Source organism: Schistocerca americana, chromosome 3, assembly GCF_021461395.2.
Source record: "Schistocerca americana isolate TAMUIC-IGC-003095 chromosome 3, iqSchAmer2.1, whole genome shotgun sequence".
NCBI classification, from domain to species: domain Eukaryota; kingdom Metazoa; phylum Arthropoda; class Insecta; order Orthoptera; family Acrididae; genus Schistocerca; species Schistocerca americana.
In genome coordinates, this window is record NC_060121.1 from 635,302,401 (window position 1) to 635,307,853 (window position 5,453).

Sequence of the window (5,453 nt, forward strand, 5' to 3'; positions counted from 1 at the left end):
CCGGGTTCGATTCCCGGCAGGAACTAGGTGCTGTGCTGTCCTCATCATCATTCTATCATCCTCATCGACTGCAGGTTGCCGAAGTGGCGTCAGATTGAAAGACTGGCACCCGGCGAACGGCCTGCTCGACAGGGGGCCCCAGCCCTACGATCAAATAAATAAATAAATTAGTGTCTGGTCGAAATCGGCGAAAACGCGTGTTTCTAATCTGTTTAGAAAATTGTCAGCTAACGCTCCTCTGCTAACGATCCTACTCAGAGCATATTATACATACGAAAGCTGCGACATTAACGATGTTCCGATGCCAGAGGACAGGATATCTTTTGATATCACCAACATGTATACAGACGTTCCACTTAAGGACATAATATAAGAAAGAATTTACTTAAACACAAGATCTGAGAATGTCTGGAATTTGCGAATTTCTTGACTTAATAGAACTAGTGATCGTCCAGAATTACTTCAGATTCCAGGGCAACATTAATATACAACAAAAAGGTCTTGCGATGGGTAATTGTTGGCTAACATTTCTGTAAAAACACTGGGAACACGCTTTTATGCCGATTTTGAAGAGAGTTGAGAAAAATTGAGTACTATAAACGAAACGTGGATGACACTTTAGTACTGTTTGAGGGGCTGTTACCGATGTAGATACAATGCATGTCTGCCTCCATATCTGAGTGGTCAACACGGGAGAATGCCATGCGAGGGTTTCGGGTTCCGTTGCCGGTTGGGTAGGAGATTTTCTCCGCTCGAGGACTGGTGTTGTTTTCGTCATCATATCATCTTCATCGACACGCAAATCGCCGAAGTGGCGTCAAGAATGACTTGCACGAGGCGGCCGGTTACCCGACGGCAGGACCTCGCCACACGAGGCTCGAGGGGGCTCTGAGCACTATGGGACTTAACTGCTGAGGTCATCACTCCCCTAGAACGTAGAACTACTTAAAGCTAACTAACCTAAGGACATCACACACATCCATGCCCGAGGCAGGATTCGAACCTGCTGACCGTAGCGTCGCCACACGACATTCATTCACCATGGATGACCAACATATTAGCTTGAATCCTATTTAAAAATTTACGAAAGAAACTGAAGTTAATAAGAATATAAGTTTCCTAAACCTCAAATTTCAAATATCAATAGACAACACAAATTTTAAATTTTTCGTAAGCTAACGATTAGGGATTGCACAAGTAATTATTCTTGTCATCCAGTGTAGCACAAACGAAAGTATTTTAACTGTAATACACATAGACTAAGCAAACTACCGCTTGACGATGATGAAGTAAAAAAGTAGCTACATATCTTGCAATGAGTGGGGATTAACAATGGTTTCAGAGCAGAAATGAACACTGGGCTATTTGAGCTGAAAATTAAAAAAGACGGCGCAGATATCACTGATGAACGTACACCAGAAATAGAAGGGACTAAGTACAAAAAGAATACATGTACCAAAGTACCGTATTTAGATGCATTCTTGGAAATCATCGCACAGGTATTCAAGATAAACACCTTAATCATCAGGTTTCACACAGATAATATATTAGGCAAGAAAATCAGTCACACCACTGGTAGAAACAATCCGTTTGCAAGGTAATAAGTGTACAGAGTAGCAACCGGCGCTTGCACACAATGTCTGCTTCACATCTGCTGTGCAGCGAGCTACGTTAATTTAAGTATTAACTGTATTTTTCTTACTTGCCACTTCTTCTTCCGTGTGCTTTTGCTTTTAGGAAGCTTTAATTTTCGTGTAACAGTAATAGTGTTCCATAGATTTCGTGTTTGTTTTGAATACAGTTCCAGTAGTGTCAGTGTCGTCATAACTGCCGTCTTCTTCACATCTGCTGTGCAGCGAGGTACGTTAATTTAAGTATTAACTGTATGCTTCTTGTCACTTCTTCTTCCGTGTGTTTTTGCTTTTAGGAAGCTTTAATTTTCGAGTACTAGTAATAGTACTCCACACATTTCGCGTTTGTTTTCAATACAGTCAGAGTCCCTTTACTCAGCTATAGTGTCAGTAGTGCTAGTGTTTGTTTTGAATACAGTCCAGAGACAGGTAGTGCTTATTTTCATTGTTTTCAACTAGAAGTATCTAGTAACCACAGTTTAGTCAGCTATCAGCCGCCTTTAGTGAATTAGCAGTCTAGTTAAAAGTTGATTAACTCTCTACAGTAAATTGTTAATTTCTTAGGATGGATACGATATGTGACTGCTATGTACGGACGCAGAAGGAGCTGGGCATTGTTCGCGAACAGCTCTACGTGCTGATGGCCGCGGTCAGCCGTCTGCAGGCTGCTGCCACGGAGTGTAGCGGCAGTGGGGAGTATGGTGCGTCGCATGGTATCTATATCTACATCCATACTCCGCAAGCCACCTGACGGTGTGTGGCGGAGGGTACCCTGAGTACCTCTACCGGTTCTCCCTTCTATTCCAATCTCGTATTGTTCGTGGGAAGAAGGATTGTCGGTATGCTTCTGTGTGGGCTCTAATCTCTCTGATTTTATCCTCATGGTCTCTTCGCGAGATATACGTAGGAGAGAGCAATATACTGCTTGACTCTTCGGTGAAGGTATGTTCTCGAAACTTTAAAAAAAGCCCGTACCGAGCTACTGAGCGTCTCTCCTGCAGAGTCTTCCACTGGAGTTTATCTATCATCTCCGTAACGCTTTCGTGATTATTAAATGATCCTGTAACGAAGCGCGCTGCTCTCCGTTGGATCTTCTCTATCTCTTCTATCAATCCTGTCTGGTACGGATCCCACACTGTTGAGCAGTATTCAAGCAGTGGGCGAATAAGCGTACTGTAACCTACTTCCTTTGTTTTCGGATTGCATTTCCTTAGGATTCTTCCAATGAATCTCAGTCTGGCATCCGCTTTGCCGACGATCAACTTTATATGATCATTCCATTTTAAATCACTCCTAATGCGTACTCCCAGATAATTTATGGAATTAACTGCTTCCAGTTGCTGACCTGCTATTTTGTAGTTAAATGATAAGAGAACTATCTTTCTATGTATTCGCAGCACATTACACTTGTCTACATTGAGACTCAATTGCCACTCCCTGCACCATGTGTCTATTCGCTGCAGATCTTCCTGTATTTCAGTACAATTTTCCATTGTTACAACCTCTCGATACACCACAGCATCATCTGCAAAAAGCCTCAGTGAACTTCCGATGTCATCCACAAGGTCATTTATGTATATTGTGAATAGCAACGGTCCTATGACACTCCCCTGCGGCACGCCTGAAATCACTCTTACTTCGGAAGACTTCTCTCCATTGAGAATGACATGCTGCGTTCTGTTATCTAGGAAATCTTCAATCCAATCACACAATTGGTCTGATAGTCCAGATGCTCTTACTTTGTTCATTAAACGACTGTGGGGAACTGTATCGAACGCCTTGCGGAAGTCAAGAAACACGGCATCTACCTGTGAACCCGTGTCTATGGTACACCCGAGGTGTTACATGCTTCACCCACTGTCCCTGCTGTTGGGACATCTTCGCGGGTACCGGGCGCAGTTGGGCCACCCTCTCCCCAAGGGGAGTGGCGGGTTCAGCGGCGTTCGCGGTGCACGAGGTGGAGGGTCAATGTGGAGGCTGGCCGTGTGGCATCGCCCGCTCTGCCTGTGAGTGGACATGTGGCCGCTCCTTCAGCAAGGTCCGAGCAGGCACATGGGGGAGGGCTTTATTAGTGATTGGGAGTTCTAACGTTAGGCAGGTGATGAAGCCCCTTAGAGAAATAGCGGAAAGGTCGGGGAAAAAGGCCAGTGTTCACTCTGTCTGCTTGCCGACGGGTCTCATGATAAATGTGGAGGAGGCCCTGCCGGCGGCGATAGAGAGCACCGGGTGCATCCGACTGCAATTTGTTGCTCATGTCGGCAGCAAAGACTCCTCCCGTCTGGGTTTAGAGGTGATCCTCAGTTCATACAGGCCGTTGGCGGAGTTGGTGAAGGCGGAAAGCCTCGCTCGCGGGGTGCAGTGTAAGCTAACTATTTGTAGTATCGTTCCCAAAACCGATCGCGGTCCTCTGGTTTGGAGCCGAGTGGAAGGCTTAAACCAGAGGCTCAGACGATTCTGCGGACATCTGGGGTGCAAATTTCTCGACCTCCGCTATTGGGTGGAGAAATGTAGGCTCCCCCTGAATAGGTCAGGTGTGCACTACACGCAGGAAGCGGCTACAAGGGTAGCGTAGTACGTGTGGAGTGCACATGTGGATTTTTTAGGTTAGAGAATTCCCTCCCTAGGCCCGACAAGACGCCTCCTGAGGCCCGACAAGGTAGTAGTAGGCAAAACGCAACAGGGAATAACAAAATTAATGTGGTAATAGTAAACTGCAGGAGCGTCTATAGAAAGGTCCCATAACTACCCTCATTAATAAACGGTCACAATGCCTCATAGTACTGGGGACAGAAAGTTGGCTGAAACCAAATGTAAACGGTAATGAAATTCTAAACTCAGATTGGAATGTATACCACAGAGACAGCCTGGACAGTGAAGGGGGAGGCGTGTATATAGCGATAAAAAGTGCAATAGTATGGAAGGAAATTGACAGAGATCCGAAATGAGAAATAATTTGGGTGAAGCTCACGGTTAAAGCAGGCTCAAACATAGTAATTGGATGTCTCTATAGGCCCCCTGGCTCAGTAGCTGTTGTGGCAGAGCACCAGAAGGAAAATTTGGAAAATACACTCCTGGAAATGGAAAAAAGAACACATTGACACCGGTGTGTCAGACCCACCATACTTGCTCCGGACACTGCGAGAGGGCTGTACAAGCAATGATCACACGCACGGCACAGCGGACACAGCAGGAACCGCGGTGTTGGCCGTCGAATGGCGCTAGCTGCGCAGCATTTGTGCACCGCCGCCGTCAGTGTCAGCCAGTTTGCCGTGGCATACGGAGCTCCATCGCAGTCTTTAACACTAGTAGCATGCTGCGACAGCGTGAACGTGAACCGTATGTGCAGTTGACGGACTTTGAGCGAGGGCGTATAGTGGGCATGCGGGAGGCCTGGTGGACGTACCGCCGAATTGCTCAACACGTGGGGCGTGAGGTCTCCACAGTACATCGATGTTGTCGCCAGTGGTCGGCGGAAGGTGCACGTGCCCGTCGACCTGCGACCGGACCGCAGCGACGCACGGATGCACGCCAAGACCGTAGGATCCTACGCAGTGCCGTAGGGGACCGCACCGCCACTTCCCAGCAAATTAGGGACACTGTTGCTCCTGGGGTATCGGCGAGGACCATTCGCAACCGTCTCCATGAAGCTGGGCTACGGTCCCGCACACCGTTAGGCCGTCTTCCGCTCACGCCCCAACATCGTGCAGCCCGCCTCCAGTGGTGTCGCGACAGGCGTCAATGGAGGGACGAATGGAGGCGTGTCGTCTTCAGCGATGAGAGTCGCTTCTGCCTTGGTGCCAATGATGGTCGTATGCGTGTTTG